Source organism: Mirounga leonina, unplaced genomic scaffold (genome assembly GCF_011800145.1).
Source record: "Mirounga leonina isolate KUSES-001 unplaced genomic scaffold, KU_Mleo_1.0 Mir_91, whole genome shotgun sequence".
Classification (NCBI taxonomy): domain Eukaryota; kingdom Metazoa; phylum Chordata; class Mammalia; order Carnivora; family Phocidae; genus Mirounga; species Mirounga leonina.
Window position 1 is genome coordinate 13,646,777 of NW_023270839.1, and position 25,352 is coordinate 13,672,128.

Sequence of the window (25,352 nt, forward strand, 5' to 3'; positions counted from 1 at the left end):
ACATGTTTGAACATAGGCCTTTTATTTTTATTTTAAGTTGTCTTTGGTCCTACTAGGCACATCATTAGTCTCCTGCATGTTTTTCCAGTATACTTCAATTTGTTAACTGTTTTATAATTTGTTCATGTTTTTTCCCCTTAGTAATCACCAATGTCACCCTTTCATAATTCAGCCAAATCTGTTGTCCAGTCTAAGGTTACACTACCATTTATTTCATCCTTTCCAAAGAAAACCACTTCTTTTGTTGATTATGTTTGCTTATATTTGGAAGAAGATCTTGGATGTATCTTACTGACATAATCCATTATTTCTCCATCTATAAAACTAAAAAAAAATAATTAGCTCTGAGTCTTGTGGTTACAAATGACATTATAGATAAATGTTGTTATAAAGCCATGCTAATAAATGCCAGGCCTCTTCCTTTTCTATGCCTCTGATAGATTTTGATATACCTTGGAGCAAAGAGAGGGATGAAACATTTTTCTCCTTTGGGTCAGTGGCTCAGTGCTCTCCTAATTTCCAATTATTTATACATCTAACTTCCCACAAGTTTATAATATCATGGATCTTCTTCAGGCTCTTCAAATTTGACACCTTTAAAAAATAACTGGAGATCTTCACACATATTTCCTCTCTATTCCCCATGGAAGTCAGTTACATTAGCACTCTTCCAGTGAGAGTGCCATCCCAAACTCGTTTTCCCACCTGGAAGTCCTAGTCAGGGATGGCTTCATTTCACTCCCCCCACTGGGTCAGTCATCTTGTGCTCAATGCTACCACTTTAACTTCCAAATTATCTCCTGAGAGTTTCCCTTCTTTACCGCTTCAGGGTCTCTATCTTAGTTTGGGACCTTAGATTTTGTCCAACTTATACAGTAGCTCCTGATTCAGCCCCTGCCTTCTAAGCCCCCCTCACCAATATATCCTTCCTACTCTCAATGACTCTGTATAGGATTAACTCTGAAGTCCTCAGCTAATACACAAGGCCTTTTCCAATACATCCCCCAAATATACTTCCAAGTTCATTCCATGCCATCCCAAACTTGTTTTCTTCTGGTCACATGCAGAGTTAAAGCAGAGTATTTTATACTAAGAATAGGCTGGGAAGGCAGGAATGAAATATTTTAAAGGGCCAAGGGTTATGCTAGGATCTTGTATTTATTATCTCCTTTAATCCTCACAAGAACCCCATGAAGAAGCTATCATTAAATCAATTTTTAAAATGAAACTACAACAGCCCCTAGCCCAGAGGAACTCCATTCCAGATTTCTGACATGGTAGAGCATGCATTCAACCTGGGATATGTCTGCCTCAAAGATCTTCCCATGACATCCTGATTAGTGTTCCTCAAAAGTGTTTTTTGTCTGTCCCTACATGGTCTTTCAAGGGGAGTTTCTTCTTTCTGAAACACTCTTGTCCCTTTTACTGTACTCTACCTGATCATCTATTTAGCTTTTAATACCCAAATTTAATATAATTTCTTCTATGAAATGTGCACCATCTATTTTGCTGTCTTGATGCCTCACACACAAATCTGCTCTATTGCTTATTGCAAACTTGCCACCTTCCAATGACAAGAAAATCTTATGCATATTTATTTGTAATCCCAGCTCCTTATATAATGTCTGACACATAATAAGACCTCTGAACATACTTTTAAGGGATGGATTGAATGAATGTGTTCATAAAATGAAGGTATCAGGTAATATCTTTCTCTGAAAATTTAGGTGTGAAGTATATATTTAATTCCTTATCTTTTTAAACAAATTTAGCTGAATCTTACCCAAGTGTCCATCTTAATGAGTTCATGGTAACTTTAACTGCATCATTTTGGGAGTCCTCAAATATAGAAATCTTATGTGGTACCCAGAAGTTGGCAGCCAGGGTAAGGACCCTGGTTTTAACTCCACCATGGCTATATTAGGTTTTTCTACTGTCTAACCTACATGCTCTCGTGGGAAGTAGTCCTGTCCCTTGTGCCACACCTGCCCAGGACATCTCTGTTGATGCTTAGAGATTCATGCCCGCAGTCTCGCTTTTTCTTGCCTTTCTTCATTCACCACCTGGCCCCTGCTCTCTGAGGTTCTGCCTTCTCCCTTACAGTGCTCTTGGTCTTGGGGAATATCCACATTCTTTCCTACTGCTTCCATAGCCCTTTTCCTCCCCAACATAACTAGATCTTGCCTCTGTCCCTCACCTGAACATAATCCTTTCATAGAGGGGATGAGGTGAAGCTTTCGGAGAAAAGAAGCAGGAGTGAAACTTTGCTCAGTTGACTTCTGCTTTAGGTCCTGGAACACAATCACAGCTGAAGTAAGCAAACACAAAGGCCTCAGCTACTTTCTTTGAGAGAAAGGCAATAAGACAGGGAATGAAAGCCTGACAGTGACGCTTCTTTCTGATCCCTCTCAACTGTGAAAACAAAACACAAGTTAATACCTAAAAAAATTTAGCTTGCCATAACTGTCTATGCACTTGTTCTGGATTTTACCTTGTCTATTATTTTGGGGGGAGAGTAGCAGTGCAGAACTCAGCCAGAACCTGAATGCTTTAGGTTCAAACCTTAGTTCCATTACTTAACTAGCCTATCTCTTTGTCTTTCTTTACTCTTCTGTACAATGGAAATAATAATAGCACCTTCACAAGGTGATGTGATTATGGAATTAGTTACTGTATGCACAGTACTTAGAATAATGCTTGGCACATAGTAAGTTCCATATACAGGTTAATTATTTCTATGTACTGTGTTCTTTAGCTACCTAACCCACTATTTTGCCTTCATCTCTGTGGGTGACTCACACCAATTTTTTTTATTTCTGTTATATCTTGTAAACACTAGTTCTGAATATCCAAAAGGATGTTAGATAATGTTCTTAGGTATTTGCTGACATGAAAACCAAAACTATCATTCCATCTAGACACCTCTGTTCTCATTAACTTTGTTTCCTTCTTGTCTTGTGGCCCTCAAAGCAAGTCGCCAGGTCCTACTGAACCTCCTTCCTTTCCACTGGCACCACGCTGGTCCAGACCTATTTACCTATGTCGGGACAAACAAAATAGTATATGAACTGCCTCAAATTACAAAGTATTTTAAACTGAATGAAAAACACAATATTGTCAAAATTTGAGGGATGGCATTTAAACAGTACCGAGGGGAAAATGTGTAGCACTAACTGCCTATATTAAAAAAGAAAGCTCTCAAATCAATGACCACATCTTTTACCTTAAGGAACCACAAAAAGAGCAAATTAAACCAAAGTAAGCAGGAAAAAAGAAGAGATAATAAAGACCAAAGCAGAAATCAATTTAAATAGAAAAGAAAAACATCAATGAAACCAAATTCTCTTTCTGTGGGATCAATAACATTGATAAACTTTGAGTCAGGGTGAACAGGAAAGGGAGAAGACACAAATGACCAATATTAAGAACAAGAGAGGCGTCTTCACTACAGATTTGACAGATATTAAAAGGATAAGAAGGAATACTGTGAATGATTCTATGCCAACAAATATAACAACTTAGAGGAAATGAGCAAATTCCTTGAGAAATACAGACTACCAAACTCACACAAGAAAAAAAAAAGATAACCTAAATACCTGTATATCGATTTTTAAAAATTTGATTTTTTCTGTGAAAAAAAAAAAAAGCTAAACTAAAACCTTCCACAAATTCTTCCAGAAAATTGAAGAAAAATAGTACTTCCTAACTTATTCTAGGAGTCTAACATTGCCCTAATAACAAAACCAGAGACATTACAAGAAAACTATCTTCAAATATTCCTCATTTGCATATAGATATGTTAAAATTGCACAGATCTAAAATTTACATAGATTTGAAAATACTCTAAACACACACTTTAATAATCAAATCCAAAAACATGAAAAGAGGATAATGCATTATACAAGGTAGGGCTTATTTCAGGAATACAAGAATGGTTTAACACTAAAAATTGATACAATTCACCCTATTAACAGACTAAAAGTGAAAAACCATATCCATAGGATTTTCTTAATAGGCATTGAAAAAGTTTGACAAAAAAAAAAAAAAAAAACTCCCAGCAAAAATAGGAATAGAAAGTATTTTCCTCAGTCTGATAAAGGACATAAAAAAAAAACCAATACCATAGCCAACATCATACTTAATGGTGAGAGACTACATGTTTTCCCCTGAAGATCAGAAACAAAACAAGGATGTGTTTTATCACTTTATTCAACATTGTATTAGAGGTTCTAGCTAGTACAATAAGGTAAGAAAAAGAAAAGCCACCTAGATTGGAAAGGGAAAAGTAACACTGTCTTTATTCACAGATATATCATCTGGGACCATCCAAGAAGAAAATCCATTGGAATCTATAAAAAGGCTACTAGACTAATAAGCAAGTTTAGCAATGTTACAGTTCACAAGATCAATATTCAAGAATCAATTTTGTTTCTATGTATTAGCAACAAACAATTGGAAATTGAGTTAAAAAACACCATTTACAAGAGCATCAAAAATATTAAATTTAGGGATAAATCAGACAAAAGATGTGCATGATCTATAGCCTGAAAATTACAAAAATACTGCTGAGAGAAATTAAAGAGGACATAGATAGACAAATGTATTTGTTCATGGATAGGAAAATCCAATTGCTAAGATGTCAGTTCTGCCCAAACTCACCTAGAGATTATTTGTATAGTGATCATTTTTACTGTTTTTGACTAGGATGCTCATGTCATGTGTATGTACGTATGTCAAAACTTAAATTTTACACTTCGAATAGGTGAAATTTCTTTGCATAACAATTATACCTTACTAAAGCTGTTAAAAAATAAAACCACAGAGACCTCTTTATTGGCTCTCAAAAGCTTTCATGTGGTAAAATTCAAGGTCTCCAGTGGGAAAATATGGGCTATAAGATTTTCCTACCAGCTAATTCTCCTCAAGAAAATCATTTCACCTCTTTGAGTGAGGGTTCTCTTATGTATAGAACAGAAATGATAAAAACTTGCGGAAATAGTTGCTGTTAGGAATAATTATAACATCTTATTTAAAGTGCCTAGGGTGGGAGAGGGGAAAGATGGAGGAGGAGTAGGGGACCCTATTTCAACTGGTCCCCGGAATTGAGCTGGATATCTACCAGACCACTCTGAGCACCCACGAAACCAGCCTGAGATGTAAGAAGATCTGGATCTCTACAAACAGAATATATCACAGGCAGTTGGTTTTGAGGTACAAAGTGGAGAGCCGTGATTCTGCGGGCAGATATCGGAGGATAAACGGCAGCGGGAGGGTGCCTGGCCATGGGGATCCTGCACCACCGGTGACAGCCTCACGCGCTGCGGTGGGGGCACAGACTCGCAGACCGGTAGCGTTGGGAAAGGACTTTAGGGCAGCCCCCTGGGTGGAAAACCAGACCGGCGGGGTTGTGCACGTGCGAACCACAGCCGCCCCGACAGAAACACGGAGCAACGGTCGCGAGCATGCGAACTGCAGCCTCCGAGCTGGAAACCCGGTGCGCCGGGGTCCCGCTGGTGAACTGTAACCTCCGGGGTGGAAACCCCGAGTGGCAGAGTTGCACGCACGTGAACCACAGTCCCTGGGACAGAACCCCAAGGGGCGGAGTTGCGCGCGCGCTCGCACCAACTGGGAGCAGCTGGTGGTTTTAGAAGCACAAAGGGCAGAGACGTGCCCTGACTTAGAGGTAGGACTGGGAGTGCTGCAGAGGGGCGCACAACTCAGGACGCTGCAGTTTATAGCAGCACGGACAGAAACGGAGATGGTGTGGCCTGGAGAGCTCACTGAAGAACAGACTAAGGTCTCTCTGCTCTGAGGCAGAGGGTTGGAAACGGTCTCTTCTGTTCTGACTCGCAGAAGACACGCAGAAAGCCGCCAGGGAAAGGTGCCAGAGAACAAAAGCCCCAAAGACTGATTCCCACTGAGCCCATCCCCCACCACAGGGGCGCAGGGCAACTCCACCCAAACAGGGTTGCCTGAGTAACAGCACGGCAGGCCCCTCCCACAGAAGACAGGCTGGGAAAACAAGAGGCCAGCAACCCTAAGGTCCCTAGAAAACAGGTGCATCTTGCTTGGGTTCTGGTCAATAATTTGGACTCTATACATTCCCTCAAACACCCATCAACAGAATGACTAGGAGGAGAAGCCCCCAAAACAGAAAAGACTCAGAGATTATGACTTATGCTGCAGATTTACAAATGGATGCAGATATAACCAAGGTGTCAGAGATGGAATTCAGGCTAGCAATTGTGAAGACAATGGCTAGAATGGAGAAATCAATTAATGGCAACATAGAGTCTCTAAGGGCAGAAATGAAAGCTGAATTGGAAGAACTTAAAAATGCTATCAATGAGATCCAATCTAATCTAGATAATCTAACAGCTAGGGTAAGTAAGACAGAAGAACGAATTAGTGACCTGGAAGACAATTTAATAGATAAAAAGGGAAAAGAGGAGGCCAGGGAAAAACAACTCAGAATCCATGAAAATAGAATCAGAGAAATAAGTGACACCATGAGGCGTTCCAATGTCAGAATCATTGGAATCCCAGAGGGAGTAGAGAGAGAGAGAGGGCTAGAAGATATATTTGAGCAAATCGTAGCTGAGAACTTCCCTAATCTGGGGAATGAAACATTCAAGTCCTAGAGGCAGAGAGGACCCCCCTAAGATCAAGGAAAACAGGCCAACACCCCGGCATGTAATAGTAAAACTTGCAAATCTTAGAACCAAGGAAACCATCTTAAGGGCAGTTAGGGGGAAGAGATTCCTTACATACAGAGGGAGGAACATCAGAATAACGTCAGACCTATCCACAGAGACCTGGCAAGCCAGAAAGGCCTGGCAAGACATATTCAGGGTACTAAATGAGAAGAACATGCAGCCAAGAATACTTTATCTGGCAAGGCTTTCATTTAGAATGGATGGAGAGATGCAGAGCTTCCATGACTGGCAGAAGTTGAAAGAATATGTGACCACTAAGCCAGCCCTGCAAGAAATATTAAGGGGGGGTTCTATAAAAGGAGAAAGACCCCAAGAGTGATCTACAACAGAAATTTACAGGGACAATCTATAAAAACAATGTGTTCACAGGCAACATGATGACAATTAATTCATATCTTTCAATAATCACTCTCAACGTGAATGGCCTAAATGCTCTCATAAAATGGCACAGGATTGCAGATTGGATAAAAAGACAGGACCCATCCATATGCTGTCTACAAGAGACTCATTTTGAACCTAAAGATACATCCAGACTGAAAGTGAAGGGATGGAGATCTATCTTCCATGCCAGTGGACCTCAAAAGAAAGCTGGGGTAGCAATTCTTATATCAGACAAATTAGATTTTAAACTAAAGTCTGTAATAAGAGACACAGAAGGACACTATATCATTCTTAAAGGGTCTATCCAACAAGAAGATCTAACAATTGTAAACATCTATGCCCCCAACATGGGAGCAGCCATCTACACAAGCCAACTGTTAACCAAAATAAAGAGTCATATTGATAACAATACGTTAATTGTAGGAGACCTCAATACTCCACTCTCAGCAATGGACAGATCATCTAAGCAGAAAATCAACAAGGAAACAAGAGCTTTGAATGATACATTGGACCAGATGGACCTCATAGATATTTACAGAACATTCCACCCTAAAACAACAGAATACTCATTCTTCTCGAGCGCACATGGAACTTTCTCCAGAATAGACCATATACTGGGTCACAAATCAGGTCTCAACCGATACCAAAAGATTGAGATTATTCCCTGCATATTCTCAGACCACAATGCTCTAAAACTGGAACTCAATCACAAGAAAAAATTTGGCGGAAATTCAAACACTTGGAAGCTAAAGACCACTCTGCTCAAGAATGTTTGGGTCAAGCAAGAAATCAAAGAAGAACTTAAACAATTCATGGAAATCAATGAGAATGAAAACACATTGGTCCAAAACCTATGGGATACGGCAAAGGCGGTCCTAAAGGGGAAATACATAGCCATCCAAGCCTCACTTAAAAAAATAGAAAAATCCCGAATTCACCAACTAACTCTACACCTTAAAGAACTAGAGAAAAAGCAACAAACAACGTCTAAGCCATGCATTAGAAGAGAAATAATTAAAATTAGAGCAGAAATCAATGAATTAGAAACCAGAAACACAGATCAGATCAATGAAACTAGAAGTTGGTTCTTTGAAAGAATTAATAAGATTGATAAACCATTGACCAGACTTATCCAAAAGAAGAGAGAAAGGACCCAAATTAATAAAATTATGAATGAAAGGGGAGAGATCACGACCAACACCAAGGAAATAGAAACAATTATTAGAAATTATTATCAACAACTATATGCTAATAAACTGAGCAATCTGGATGAAATAGAGGCCTTCCTGGAAACCCATAAGCTGCCAAGACTGAAACAGGAAGAAATTGACAACCTGAAAAGGCCAATAACCAGTAACGAGATTGAAGCAGTGATCAAAAACCTCCCAAAAAACAAGAGTCCAGGGCCTGATGGATTCCCTGGGGAATTCTACCAAACATTCAAAGAAGAAATAATACCTATTCTACTGAAGCTGTTTCAAAAAATAGAAACAGAAGGAAAACTTCCAAATGCATTCTATGAGGCCAGCATTACCTTAATCCCCAAACCAGGCAAAGACCCCATCAAAAAGGAGAATTTCAGACTGATATCCCTGATGAATATGGATTCCAAAATCCTCAACAAAATCCTAGCTAATAGGATCCAACAATACATTAAAAGGATCATCCACCACGACCAAGTGGGATTTATCCCCGGGACGCAAGGGTGGTTCAACATTCACAAATCAATCAGTGTGATAGAACACATTAATAAGAGGAGGGAGAAGAACCATATGGTCCTCTCAATTGATGCAGAAAAAGCATTTGACAAAATACAACATCCTTTCCTGATTAAAACTCTCCAGAGTATAGGGATAGAGGGAACATTCCTCAGCTCATAAAATCCATCTATGAAAAACCCACAGTGAATATCATCCTCAATGGGGAAAAGCTGAGAGCATTTCCCTTAAGATCAGGAACACGTCAAGGGTGCCCACTCTCACCACTGTTGTTCAACATAGTACTAGAAGTCCTAGCAACAGCAGTCAGACAACAAAAACAAATAAAAGGTACTCAAATTGGCAAAGAAGAAGTCAAACTCTCTCTTTTCACAGACAACATGATACTTTATGTGGAAAACCCAAAAGACTCCACCCCCAAATTACTAGAACTCATCCAGCAATTCAGTAATGTGGCAGGATACAAAATCAATGCACGGAAATCTGTTGCTTTCTTATACACGAACAACGCCACTGTTGAAAGAGAAATTAAAGAAATGATTCCATTTACAATAGCACCAAAAACCATAAGATACCTTGGAATAAACCTAACCAAAGAGGTAAAGGATCTATACTCTAGGAACTACAAAACACTCATGAAAGAAATTGAAGAAGACACAAAAAGATGGAAAAATATTCCATGCTCATGGATCAGAAGAATAAACATTGTTATAATGTCTATGCTACCCAGAGCAATCTATACCTTCAATGCCATCCCAATCAAAATTCCAATGACATTTTTCAAAGTGCTGGAACAAACAATCCTAAAATTTGTATGGAATCAGAAAAGACCCCGAATCGCCAAGGACATGTTGAAAAAGAAAAACAAAGCTGGGGCATCACGTTGCCAGATTTCAAGCTATATTACAAAGCTGTGATCACCAAGACAGCATGGTACTGGCACAAAAACAGACATACAGACCAATGGAACAGAATAGAGAACCCAGATATGGACCCTCAACTCTATGGTCAAATAATCTTTGACAAAGCAGGAAAAAACATTCAATGGAGAAAAGACAGTCTCTTCAATAAATGGTGCTGGGAAAATTAGACAGCCACATGCAAAATGAAACTCGACCATTCTCTAACACCATTCACAAAGATAAACTCAAAGTGGATGAAAGACCTCGATGTGAGACAGGAATCCATCAAAATCCTAGAGGAGAACATAGGCAGTAACCTCTTCGACTTCGGCCACAGCAACTTCTTTCAAGATACATCTCCAAAAGCTAGTGAAACAAAAGCAAAAATGAACTTTTGGGACTTCATCAAGATAAAAAGCTTCTGCACAGCACAGCAAAGGAAACAGTCAACAAAACAAAGAGGCAACCCACAGAATGGGAGAAGATATTTGCAAATGACACTACAGATAAAGGGCTGGTATCCAAAATGTATAAAGAACTTCTCAAACTCAACACCCAAAAAACAAATAATCAAGTCAAAAAGTGGGCAAAAGATATGAAAAGATACTTTTCTGAAGAAGACATACAAATGGCTAACAGACACATGAAAAAATGTTCATCATCATTAGCCATCAGGGAAATCCAAATCAAAACCACACTGAGATACCACCTTACACCAGTTAGAATGGCCAAAATGGACAAGGAAAGAAACAACAAATGTTGGAGAGGTTGTGGAGAAAGGGAACCCTCTTACACTGTTGGTGGGAATGCAAGTTGGTACAGCCACTTTGGAAAACAGTGTGGAGGTGCCTCAAAAATTTAAAAATAGAGCTACCCTATGACCCAGCAATTGCACTGCTGGGTATTTACCCCAAAGACACAGATGTAGTGAAAAGAAGGGCCATATGCGCCCCAATGTTCATAGCAGCAATGTCCGCAATAGCCAAACTGTGGAAAGAGCCGAGATGCCCTTCAATGGATGAATGGATAAAGAAGATGTGGTCCATATATACAATGGAATATTACTCAGCCATCAGAAAAGATGAATACCCAACTTTTACATCAACATGGATGGGACTGGAGGAGATTATGCTAAGTGAAATAAGTCAAGCAGAGAAAGTCAATTATCATATGGTTTCAATTATTTGTGGAACATAAGGAATAACATGGAGGACATTAAGAGAAGGAAGAGAAAAATGGGCGGGGGGAATTGGAGGGAGAGATGAACCATGAGAGACTATGGACCTGAGAAACAAACAGGGTTTTAGAGGGGAGGGGGGAGGGGGGATTTGTTAGCCTGGTGATGGGTATTAAGGAGGGCACATACTGCATGGAGCACTGGGTGTTATACGAAAACAATGGATCGTGGATCACTACATCAAAAACTAATGATGTATTGTATGGTGACTAACATAATAAAATAAATAAATAAATAAATAAATAAATAAATAAATAAATAAATAAATAAATAAATAAATAAAAATAAAGTGCCTAGAATAGCACCTGACACCTGACATTTGAAATGCCTTAAATTTGCGGTAACAAGTATAAACAATTATCAGTTATTGCCTTAGGGATCATTGTTTAGAAAGAAGAGATGAGGACATAAACCAACTATCCCTTAGTTCACATTTTGCCTAAGGCTCATCCTGAGTTTGTGTCATTTAATAATTTATAGAACTTTATGTCCTACAATTTAAAAAAACTTATAGAGAATCACAATGGACCACACAATTTGTTACCAATACTTGAATTTGGATACATTTTTGTTTGCAAAAAAAATTTATACAGTCACAGCCTTAATATGTTAAGTGAGAACTCTGTTGCCAATGACATTTTAAAAATTGATGAATTTTAACATAAAGCAATTTTGATAAACCATATATACCATTTGAAATGTATAATTTTTCACTGCATCTGTATATTTGGGGTAAATACCTAGTAGTGAAATTTCTGGGTCCATAGGGTAGTTCTATTTTTAATGTCTTGAGGAACCTCAATACTGTTTTCCAGAATGATGTAGTATAGGTTGGCTAACTGAACATAATAGAAAAAAAAGAAAGAAATGTATAATTTTATTTTCTCTAAAACAAACAGCAAAAACTTAACATTTATTTATGAACTTTAAGTAGTGAGTGTAACTAGCTTTATGACCATGGGCAAATCAATAACATTTCTAGATCTCAGTTTCTTCATTTTTATAGAGTAAGGCTTAGATTATAGGACTTCTAAGATCTTTGCCTGTGTCAAAATTGTACTGCTGGAAAAATGTGTCAAATTATTTAATTCTTTTTGAGGGTGATGAATCAAACAATCTTGATTACTTCAAAGCATATTGTTGAGTATTAAGATAATTTTATAACTATCATTGTATTTTATCATAGCACGTTATTATAAACATTGATATTTTTCTTGGGTAATTTGGATCAACAGAGAATCTAGAGCTCTCTAGATTGAAAAAAAAACTGACTAGGTACCAATTCCATAATGAAGGACACCATTGTTTTAAAATAAAGGTCAGTGAGCAGGGCCAAAGGGTAGCATGGTTTGATAATTATATTAATTATTAAAGTTTTTTTTTCTTTGTCAAGTATGCACAGAGATTTAATTTTTCTAGTTTGGCACACCTGGAATATTTACTTCAGAATACTCAGCTTCATTCTCTTTCAGAGGGCAAAAGAATAAAACTGGACTCCTAGGATAGCTGGACTTCTCAATAGTCCGTATTTTATAAAGGGTTATAAAACTTGGAAATGAAAGAGAGTAGAGGTAAGTAGGATTAATTTGTGTGAGGGTGCACAGACATATGCACACATAGGTGTTATTGCCAAGATTTAAAAGAAAGTCAGTAATGATATGCAATTTTTTTGTTCATTTGCCTCATTGATAAAGTTTTATCTTTAAAAGGGCATTGTTCTGGGCGCCTGGGTGGCTCAGTTGGTTGGGCGACTGCCTTCGGCTCAGGTCATGATCCTGGAGTCCTGGGATAGAGTCCCACATCGGGCTCCCTGCTCGGCGGGGAGTCTGCTTCTCCCTCTGGCCCTGCCCCCTCTCATGTGCTCTCTCTCATTCTCTCTCTCTCAAATAAATAAATAAAATCTTTAAAAAATAAAAAAAAAATAAAAAAAATAAAAGGGCATTGTTCTTTCCCTACTTGCCTACCTCATGTCTGTGCATACGTGTTGTAAACCCATACAAATATGTTTTGCTGAACATAATGCTATAGAATCTGGAGAGGAAATTTAAACTTAATGGTGTCTAATACTTTAAGAATATTAGGGATCATGAACATGTGTATTAGTAAACAAAAATACTTTTATATATAAACATTTGTGTGTATATTTGTGTGTGTATACAGAGAGAGATGCACACAGATGTGTGTGTGTATATATATGTATACATAAGAATATTTTAAAAGAAACTTGTCAAAAATAACAGAAGTTGAAGAGAGCATTTCACAAAAATCTCCAAACCTCTAGATGATACCCAGAATAATTTTTTTTTTAGAAATGGAAAATAATTATAAAATATATTGTGTTAATAAATCAGAAAAGGCGCTTGAAATAATCTCATAAAATGTTATATCTTAAATAATGCCCTTCATCAGTATTCTTTGTTTAACATTTTATGTTTATTGATAAATGAAGATGCATTTAAATAATTCAAAGAAAACATTAGCTGCAAGCAAGGAATTAATAATTGATAGGACTGGAAGGACTCTTTTCACTTGGGAAATAGATAATATTAGCTTAATGTGGGGCTGTAGGAACAGAGGAAATGTAATGGATCTGCCTGCTTTAAACTGATGATGGTTATTGTGGTCTAAAAGTTGCTACAAAGGCAAAAGCGGGACAGCTCGGCAAGTGCAATAGATTTCACTCATAGGAGCTGACAGTGCAAATTGTGGTCTGATGTGCCAGATTTATACATGGTAGGAGACCTAATGATCATGACATATAATGAGATGAAAAAAAAATAAATGCAAGTTAACCATAATTGGAAAATGGAAAGAAAAACCCTTTGAACGTATCAAGATGATAAAAATAAAGAGATTTTATTTTTCTCCCTCATCATGCTTGAGGACAGAGGCCAGTTAGAATGGGACTACCTTGCTTTTGAAGAGAAACACCCATCACGAGGTTTTGGTTATATTCTTGCTGCAGTTCATGCAGCGGCTTCAGCTACACATGTGGCAATGCCAACATCTTTGGGGAGTCATGGAGGAGGAATGCCCCCAGATAGAGGAGATACATATGTTGGCTATTTTCATCTCACCTATATTTGTCCTTCTCCAAATATGAAAGAAAATTGAGTCCTACACATCTGGGAGTTGCAGAGGTCATTAATTTTGTCCTGCCTTCTCTATATCCTTCACTCCCACACCCTGGGCAATGGAATTATTCTTGAAAGTGCCCAAGGAATGTTCAAATTACTCCTTGGTAAATTCATCTTTGCCATTGGAGGAACTCTTTAATTTCTAATCTGGCATAATTTAAATATACGTCTTTAAGAGTTACATTTAACCCGTCTTGGTCAAAAAGAGCCTTGAAATACTAATAACTATTTCTTAAGTCATCCCTCAAAGTTGTCACTTTTGCCTTAGAATGTTAATTTCCAAAAAAAAGAAATTGCAGATATGGAACTAGTTTCAGAAAACTAACTTTTTTTTTGCTAAAATTTCAGGCACTTACAATGTCTGCTGATTCCGCAACCTACCCTTTTGGTCTGAGTGTGGAATTCCAACACTTGTATACACTCAACTCTAAGGAAACAGTAATACAGGACCTATCTTTTGGTTAAATATTACAGATCAACATCCTTCCCCACCCCCCGCCCCTGACCTGCCTCTCCACACAAAATGCATGAAAGAGCATTTAAGGACAGAAAGGCAAAAGAAATCTCTCTTTTCCCCAAAGTTCTGTTTCTTCCTCCTTTGAAGAAAAGAACAGCTAGAATGGAGTCACAACGTCAGAGACCTCCTAAGGCTGGAGGCAGGCAAAACAAACTGCTGTAGGAAGCTAGATGAAGGGGAAAAAAATCCAAAAAGAGGAAAGCGTGACCAGCTAATGATGTCCAAGAGCTCTAGATGGTTGATGCCATGCACAAATATGGATTAGGCGCCGCCATACATTCCATTTTCAAGAGACACCAGAAATGGGATTTTTATTTTGTGCATCTCTCAAGCTTGAAATGTCAGATTACATTCAAATGAACCTTGCTTGAATGGGTCCATGCTGTGCAGACCAAATAAATGTGTCTGCCTGATCAGAGGAAGTTGGAGTGAGTCCAGTCAGAAACCCTGGATGCATCCTGAGCTCCCTTCTTACCTTCCCACTAAGGCATGAACTCACTTCCACTAGGAAGTCTCTCATTCGTGCAAACTAAAAGTTGACTATCAATTTGATCACTCCTTTACTTTGTAAGCCAGTCTTCATGTAGTCAGCAGATACCATACTATTTAGAACTTAATGATAATTTTAAGATTAACTTTGAAAATGCAAAGTAACTTTTAAATTGATCATGAAGAATTTGTGCTTGTTGTAGAAAGGATACAAATTGCCCGTAATTCCACCATCTGAAAGCAACCACTGTTACTAGTTTAGTGTACTGCCTTTTTCATTTTCCTATACATATAAATTTTAAATTGTATAGTAACTAAAATCTTATGTATATTTAGTTCTGTTGAGATACTATTTTTTTGTTGTTGTTAGGAGTTCTCTTATGTGGACTAAAGCACTATTAGCAAAGGAAATTATTATTTGCATAGCTTTAAAAAATATTTTTCTCCTAAGACTTAGATTTGATCCTTTAATAATTGTTTTTGTTGAGGACAAAAGTTTTATGCTAGACAATAATGAAACAAGTTAGAATGTAGGTCACTGAAGGCATGTTAAGAACAACTAGCTTACAGATGTATCAGGAAAATTTCATGATCAGTTAGGAGATTGCTATTAATCAGCAGCTAACCTTCATCCTGAGTTTTCCGATTTCTTAAGAATATACTTAATTCATTTATTTTTTCATATGCATATTCCTTTATTTAGCTTTATTTTTATTCTTGCTCTTGGTGTTCTAGGCATTGTGCTATGTGCTGGCAACACAGAGACAAATGACCCCAAGCCCAGCATTTTACCAACTGTTTTAGTAGGAAACTGTTAAGTAAAGGAAATAGACAACTAAAATCTCATAAAAATACTATTATAGAATACTGCAGAGGCTGGAAGACCTGAAGCCCCAAACATGAATGGAAGCCTATAATGTCTAAGCAGACCATAGCATATTAGTAGTATTTCCTAATGATTCCCACTTCTTCCACTGTCCCCTTAGGACATCTGGATTGTTCCTGACCATGTTTGTTTGTCATTTACTGTTCTACATAATGCTCTATATGCTTTTGTAGCTTATTTTGGCACTCTAATTTTTTTGCTTTTATCTATATGAATTACATTCTTTCTTTTGATGTATTTTCTCAGTGTGTAAATGCAATTCTATAACTTTTCTTCTCTGGGTATTAGTTTTGAAATTTACTATTCACCTCTTGATCATGTATTATCTCAAGTATTAAAAAAATCATTTATAAGAACCATATTAATGGGGCACCTGGGTGGCTCAGTCGGCTGAGCGTCTGCCTTCTGCTCAGCTCATGATCTCAGGGTCCTGAGATTGAGCCCCACACTGGGCTCCTTGCTCAGTGGGGAGTCTGCTTCTCCCTCTCTCTCTGGCCCTCCCTGCCACTTGTGTTTTCTTTCATGCGTGCTCTCTCTCTCTCCCTAGCAAGTGAATAAATAAAATCTTTAAAAAATATTTTAAAAGAACCATATTAATATATACACCTTTTGGGATATCCATAGTCTTTGCGCTCAAAGAATCTGCATTTTAAATAATAGAGCTGCTAAATGGTACTCATTCTAAGGTCAACTCCTCTTCACTCTTGAATTTCCAAACCAATCTTAAGTGTATTATAAAAGACAGAATTAAATGACCAAATTACATCATTTTATAACATATTTGACTTTCCATCCTAGTTAAGTATCTTAGCCTGTAGTGGTACGAGAGGGGAGTGCATGCTTTCCAACTGGAAGCAAACACACGTGACAGTTTGAAAGTCTGCACCCAAGAACCTGTTATTGGGTAGCAAGATTGGCAGCTGTCTAAACTGGGGTAGGCTAGGAGTAGAAGCCTGTATTAGTCTGTTCAGGCTGCTACCCCAATAGAACACAGTCTGGGTGGCTTATGTACAACAAAAACTTACCTCTGCTCATTCTGGAGGCTGCAAGTCTAGGGTCAGAGTACTAGCACAGTCCAGTTCTGGTGAAGTCCCTTTTTTGGGGGGCACACTGACAACTTCCCAACTTCTCTGTCCTTACATGGCAGAAAAGGGGCTACAGAACTCTGTGGGGTCTCCTTCAGAAGAGTGCTAACCCCATTCAAGAGGGCTCCACCTCAGGACTTAAGCTCTTTTCAAAGGCTCACCTCCCAATACTATCACACTGGGCATTAAGATTTCAACATAGGAATTTGAGGGAGACACATATTCAGACTCTGTAGAACCAAAGCAGAGACAGTGAGAAGATCAAGTTTAAGGGAGGAAATCAGATAGCCAGACCAGACCAGGCAACATGGTAGATTCTGTAGGAATAGCAAAGGTTTGTACTTTACAGAACCCAGACAAAATTCTGTCTGATTGCTCAGTATTACCCTCACTGATTTTTTATTTCAGCTTCTAAGGTGTTCTGTCCCATGCCATCAAAAGTACATTCTGGCTTCTGGTTCTAGAGCTGTCCAACTATTGACTATCCAATAAACCTAAGATATCAATACAGAAATTCACTGTATCTACTTATTTATAAAGCATAGTATTTCATAAGAACTAGTTACAATCTGTTGCTAAGAGTGCTTATCAATATTTAAGTTAAAAATTAAAATAGATTAAGTTAAATATTAAACACATTTTAGCTATTAATCAAGAGTATATTCAGAAATAAACTCACACATATAGGGTCAATTAACTTATGACAAAGGAGTCAAGAATATACAGGGGGAAAAGACAGTCTCTTCAATAAATGGTGCAGGGAAAACTGGACAAGCACATGCAAAAGAATGAAACTGGACCACTATCTTACACCATACACAAAAATTAACCCAAAATGGATTAAAGACTTGAATGTTAGACCTGAAAGCATTAAAATCCTAGGAAAAAACAGGCAGTAAGCTCCTTGATATTTGTCTTGGCAATGATTTTCCCTGCTTTGGATTGGACATCAAAAACAAAGGCAGCAAAAGCAAAAATAGCCAAGTGGGACTACTTCAAACTAAAAAACTCTGCACAACAAAGGAAACTATCCATACAATGAAGAGGCAACTTACTAGGTTGGAGAAAATATTTACAAATTACATATCTGATAAGGGGTTAATATCCAAACTAAGAATGCATACAACTTAGGAGCAGAAAACAATCTAATTAAAAAATGGTCAGAAGCTCTGAATAGACATTTTTCCAAAAGCACAAAGATGGCCAATAGGTATATGTAAAGATGCTCAACATGATTGAACACCAGGGAAGTGCAAATGAGATATCACTTCACACCTGTTAGAATGGCTATCATCAAAAAGAAGAAGAAATAACAAGTATTGATGAGGATGTGGAGAAAGGGGAACCCATGTGCATGGTTGGTAGGACTGTAAATTGGTACAGCCACTTTGGAGAATAATATGGAAGTTACTCAAAAATTAAAACTAGAACTACCATATTATCCAGCTGTTCTACTTTCAGGTATCCAAAGAAAATGAAAATACTAACTGAAAAAGATATATGCACCCCATGTTCATTGCAACATTATTTACAATAGCCAAGATATGAAAGCAACCTAAGTGTCCATTGATGGATGAATAAAGAAAATGCGGTGTGTATACAGGCACATACCCACCCACCCATCCACACACAGGAATATTATTCAGCCATCAAAAAGAGGGAATCCTGCCATCTGCAACAACATGGATGGAACTTCATGTCATTACGCTAAGTGAAATAAATCAAAGACAGACAAATACTGTATAATCTCATATGTGCAATTAAAAAAAACAAAAATAAAAAATACTACCACCACCAACAAAAACTGAGCTCATGGATACAAAGAACAAACTGATGGTTGCCAGAGGTGGGGAGCAGGGAAGCAAAATGGGTGAAGGGTATCAAAAAGTACAAACTTCCAGGCACAAAATAAATCATGGGGATATATTGTACAGCATAGTGACTACAGTTAATACTTTATCATATACTTGATGGTTGCTAAGAGAGTAGATACTAAGAGTTCTCATCACAAGGAAAATAATTTTGTAAACTATGGATGGTGACAGACTTATTATGATTATTTCACAGTATATACTAATATTGAATCATTCTGCTGTAGACATGAAACTAATATGTTATATGTCAATTATATCTCAAATATAATTTTTTATATATCTTTTATATTTTTAAAAAAGAGTATAAGCCCTCTGAGAGTACTGTAAATGATGGATAGTAAACAGCTTTTCCTTCCTCTCACCTCCAGATTTACTGATGAGAATAGACATACATACGTGAAACAACTGGAAAACAGTACAAGAAGAAATTGCCTCCTTAAAGTCCAATACCTCTTACTACTCATTGGAAATTCCATTACAGAGAATTTGGGGAAAAAAGCAAAACAAAAGCAAACAAACAATCCTTCCATTCTCATCTGGCCATAGTAAACATCTGAATGTGGTGAAGTTGTGAGAATACTTTAACCTCAGGGCTCTATTCCTAGAAGCTTTCAAACTGCTTGAGTGTGGCCAGTTCAAAGTTTAATGAAATTCAAATTTCTTGGATTCTCCAACTTGGAGCTCTAGCTTTGCCTAATGGGTTAAATCAGGACCTATTAGGTTAATTAACTATTGCTGGCAAAGAGGAGAGAAAGATAAGGGAGAATACACTACAAAATCGAAAAGCAGAATTCTAAGTGCAGTCAGAAATAACTGATCAGTGAGAACCCAGGGAATCAACCCTTGGAGGTGAATCTCCTGCAGACATAAAGATTCCTCAGACCACACATACAAAGGATGGGCTAATGTAGCAGGGGTCTCTTGGGTTTGAAATTTCAGGCCACTTAAATTCTAGCTCCCAGTTGCTCGCTGCCCTTCTGTGGAGGTTTCCATAGACAGGTACATAATGTGGGGCCTTAGGAATTGCAGTGGAAGAAAGCAGTGTTCCCCCCCCCCCCCCCCAGCAACTGTATCTCCACTCAGAAAAACTTTGAGCTACATGAGTTGGCAATGACAGTAGACACATGCCTGGGATTTTTTCAACTTTATGTACAGCTTTTAATGGCATAATTACAGCTGTGCAGTAAGTGATGCCTCTAAACTGAGGACTGCAATGAGAAGCAGCCCAGCCAGGAGAACCAGGAGCAACCTGTTCTTGTTATTGCCAGTTAGTGGGGATAGAACATATGGTCACTTTACAAAGGTGAGTTCCCAACAAGCAGGAATCCCAGCCAAATGATTCCCAGCTGGATTTCTTCTTTTAAATTCATTTATGCTTTCTGTCCAATTTTTCTTCTCGCTTATTTTGAATTACTATTTTTCTTAAAATTGGGGTGGGACTATAGGAGAAAACGCATTTGCAACCAGAAAAATAACTTAGGAAATAAGTGATCAGAGTCACACCCTGCCGAGAACTTATGGGTGATGAAGAAACTCAAGAAGTAACTAGTATGGATACTAATCTTCAAACGGCATTTCTTTGCCTTCCTGGTGACAACATAGAGCCGGAGAGAAGTCTGAATGTAGGAGATCTGAAAGTGAATGCAAATCACCGTTTCCTCGTCTCCGAAACAGAGAGAGCTCCTTGAGACCCCCAGCCCCATCATGCCTGCTCCTGTGGGAGAATGGCCCCATCCCCCTCCTGGCAGTAAAGGAAGAGGCAGACCACGCTCACTTGGTGGCGGCTCAGTCCATCCAGCCTTTGCCGTCGGAGTTGACGTTCATCAGCACGGGCCCTTCCACCAAGTGGTTAGGAACGTCAGAGAGAAAAACACTGTGTAAGGGTTTTTATTGAAGACGTCACTGATGACGCAACTCACTACAGCTGCGAACCAGCCTGGCGCGCTACTTCCACCTGCCACGACGTGACCTCCTCGCCACCTAGGGCCTTTCAAGATTTTTTCATCTATTAAGAACCTATGCCTATAGCAATGTTTTCCACCTCTTTTAATATATCTTTAACGGTGGTCTGTTGTAAAACTGATTAAACGTATCTCTAATTAAAAAAAAACAATTACGTGTGTGAGAGAGAGAAAGAGACAGAGACAGCTTATTCTTTGTGGAAAGGTTGAACAAAGTAAAAAATGTCCTGATCCAGCCCTGCCCCACAGGTTCCTGGTCATGCCTCTGCTCCCACCTCCACCGCTCCCCATGCCCCTTATTAACATAAGGAAATGATTTGAAGGGAATTCATATATATTAATTATACTAAAAATATACATTAAACAAGACAAATTTAGCAGAACTGCCAGCACCATTCACTCCATGCCCTTTACCCGTCGCTTCCTCCCAACCCTGAGTTCCCTCTCCTCTCACTGCTCCCATCAAGTCTCTTACTCTCCCAAGTCCCCAGTACCATGACTACCTATGGTGGCCAAAGGAGACTTCCAACTGGCGGACTGAATGAGGGAGAAGGGGAGGACACTTGTAGGATGGGCTGAGGGGTGTGGGCATCAGGAAGTGAGGGGCTAGCCTGACAAGACTCACCCAGGCACTAAGATTACCAAGGATTACACAAAATAATAATGGGAAACTATCTAGTACAATTCATGTTTTATAGTAGTATTTAGCCAACAGATAAATGTATCCCATCAAAGTTTCTGAAAGGTAGCTTCTACTCATGCACAAATACGTGATGTGGATATGAGGAAAAGAAGGCTAAAACTGTAAGAACCCTGTAATATTTGGAGTAAAATCATGATGTGGAGAACCTTGCTATGAAGAATTTCATAGTACTGTTGTTCTTCATCTCCTGTGATCATATTACGGTCTATATAGGCAAAATAATAGAAAAAAATATAAATATATTTGCTTATGTTATTCATTGTTGCTACCAAGGACACACACAGACACACACACAGACACACACACACACTATACAAGGTAAAATATAAAAAATGGTGATGAAATCAGGGTGAAGGAAACATTGGAGTAGAAAAAAAGTGAAATTAACTTCTGGAATGTTCTCTGTAAAATTTTTTGCACCAGTCTTGGAGACCACAGGTTTTATTCTGAGCTTGCATTAATTATAATGTAGCAGGGCAGCTAGATTTTAGCTCATCTGGAGTTATTCTCACTTCTGCATAGTCATTATCACTAGAGTTTGAAGTTCCAAAGCAAATAACACCACCCTTCCAACACAGAACACAGTCTACATAACTTCTGTTTATTTGGTTGAAGTCTTCCTAAAGCTTAGTTAAACATATTCTGCATCCAGTAGAAAAGTTACACTGAATCTAGGCAGGAACACGTGCTCAGATGCTTGTGATTGGCAGAAAGGGAGATATGGGAGAGAGCTGAGCTTGGCCAACTGGAGAACACCCCCAACTACCACCCAGCCCAGCCTATCCTGCCCTATGGAAATGTGGATGTGGGCCCAGTGTGGTCAGCATCCCTTTGTCAGTCCTTTCATTTCTGGGGATTACTTGGTTCAACTTCTCAGATCTACTTGCTTACCAGGCAATAGGCCTAATCAAAAAAACATGTACATAAATATAGATGATGATAAAGTCAACATTCCAAACAAGAAGAAACTGACAGTTCTGTATAAAAGAGAGAAGTTAAATAAAAAAACGTTTTTGAGAATGCTCTCTTCCTTGACAGAATTACTAATGAGACCACTTTCCTTAAAAGTTCATGCAAAATCCATGGCATAGCCATGTTTATTTTCATTAAAACACAAGCCAAATTCAAAACAATTTCAACTCTCCTACAAAATCTTATAATATGAACTGATGCTCTAGGGAGATGCAATGTTTTTATCGTGTGATTTCAAGGACCTGTCAACACTGCTGAGTATGCCCCGGGAGTATGTGTAGCCCATTTGAGAGTCAGCCACTACATAAATTCCTCCAAATCTCCCAATAGCCTTTCCGTGGAAGATGAGTACATGTTCTCATATCGCAGATGTAGAAAGTGAGGCTTAAGAAATGAAAGGCTTCACTCCCACTTCTAGTTAGGGATGACTCTGAACCTAAAATCCAGATCCTTTAATTGCATAATTTTTCCTCATTTGGAACCTCCAAATTCATCTTCTAAAAACCTCGAATTTATGCTTTGTATGAATGCTATCGTAACTTTAGGTCATCTTCAAAAACCTGAAGATGAAAAGTTTACCTAAATAATTCCAGGGACTGAGACAATTTTTTGGTGCTGATTCATTTTCAAATGATTTCTTTTTGTTCCTGATGCAAGATAGCCAACATATTGTATGTCAGCATTTGATGTGCGGAGAAGTTCTGCTTTGCCATATATTTCCTCTCTGCTGATTTTGTTCACAAATATGTAAGCAAAGGAACAATCTTCTTTTTCTTTCTTGTCGCAGCGGCCATGTTATAGATTGTTGGCGACAGGGGATGAAAATTGGCTCTACCCTTTCCGATGGCTGGTATTAAATGGAACAGTCTTTGAGAGGTGCCAATTCTTCATAACTGATGGTGGTCTTTTGAAAGAGGTTTTTCCAAATGTGTTTGCCTTATGAAAGAGTAGTGGTTGGGGGCAGTCCATTACCCTTTCCAATAAGGAAGATGGATTAGTTTTGACTGACTCTGTGTAAAAAGCTTGGTTCTTGTCCAGTTGGCAAGAGCATAAAGCAAAGTAATTACTTGAAAGTAAAAGGAAAGAAAAGAAAAAGATAAATATTGTATCTAGTATCCTCCCTGGTTACTTGGGATTCTGGCTTTCTTTCCAATTAAAAAAATAACAATAATCTTTTTTAGGACCAAAAAAAAAATTCCATAGTATCCCAGTGGAAAATCTCATTCAAGAGTGGTTTGGGTGTTTATAGTGGTGTTCATTTTTTTTTTCTTTTGAAAACCTTTATCTGAATCAGATTAATTAGTTTTGTGCCAGAGTCCCAAAATCTATATGGAATAATGTGTAAGATAAGTGAAAGCCTTAAGTAAAATGGGAAATAGGAAATACAGCCCATTTCTTGAGACGACTGCTGTTTAATATATAAGCTATCTTTACCCCATAACATTTTTTATGGTGATGAGAGTCTAGAGAAAAAGTTCTGTGTAAGCAAATCTATCATCTATCATCTATCTATCTATCTATCTATCTATCTATCTATCTATCTATCATCTATCTATCTATCTATCATCTATCTATCTATATTTAGTGTTGAACTGACATTATAAAATACAATTTTTTCATAGTTTGAAGGGAGCAGAAGAGCAAAAGAATAGCTTAAGATTTCAAAATGTTTTAGTTACATCATCTGATTCTTCATATAAATACCCTTGATGATTCAGTGACATCACAGACTGATAGTTTCTAATTTATAGCTATCAGAAGTAAGACAGGTTTCATCGCTTGTTCAAATGATGCATCATAGGTTTATCTAACAATCATGCTAGAATAGGCTTTTTCATACACTACTAAAAATTTTAGAATTTACTGGACCTCAAAAAAGTTAGAAAAATGTAGGGACACTGATATTAAAAGAAGAAAAAAAAAACCCTTCAAATGTATCAGTTTTTGTCTCAGGGATTTCCCTTCCCTCAGTTCTTCAGAATTAAAAATTTAAAAAGTATTTTCATACATCAAATAACTCATCCAAACTGTTTAATCCCACCAAAAATATTTCTTAGAAACCAGGTCTCGAGAAAATATGCTTCCCCATTTTTAAATTGCTCTTCATAATTCACTGTAATTTAAGTTATTAAAACCTTTCCAGTTGGGGCACCTGGGTGGCTCAGTCGTTAAGCGGCTGCCTTCGGCTCAGGTCATGATCCCGGAGTCCTGGGATCGAGCCCCACATCGGGCTCCCTGATCAGTGGGAAGCCTGTTTCTCCCTCTCCCACTCCCTCTGCTTGTGTTCCCTCTCTCGCTGTGCCTCTCTATGTCAAATAAATAAATAAAATCTTTAAAAAACAAAAACAAAAAACCTTTCCAGTGGTGAGCTCTAGTTAGCAGGCACGGAGCTGGGGAGGGAGGCCACCTCGCCACAGTTAGACAAAGGGGCTTATCACTGGTTGAGAGCTACATGAAACAGGACTTCATCTGTATTTGAACACCCAAAAATGACAGACGTGCTTCTGCATGAGACATAGAATCTGAGAGAGAAACAGATAATTTCTATATAGTCCTATACCCTCACTACCCACTTTTAAAAGCTTCGAACTTTCCAGAAGTCACAGTACCATATATTATCATAGTCCTATTATCATAGGACTTAGAAAGAGTGTGCTGGGGATGGTAGGGAAATTACTTAGCATTCAATACAGCATAGGAACAGACCAATTGTAATAAATACCAACTAGAGGAAGGTCAGGAAGCCCCTTGGTGGTCCAGGCTTCAATCCTTTA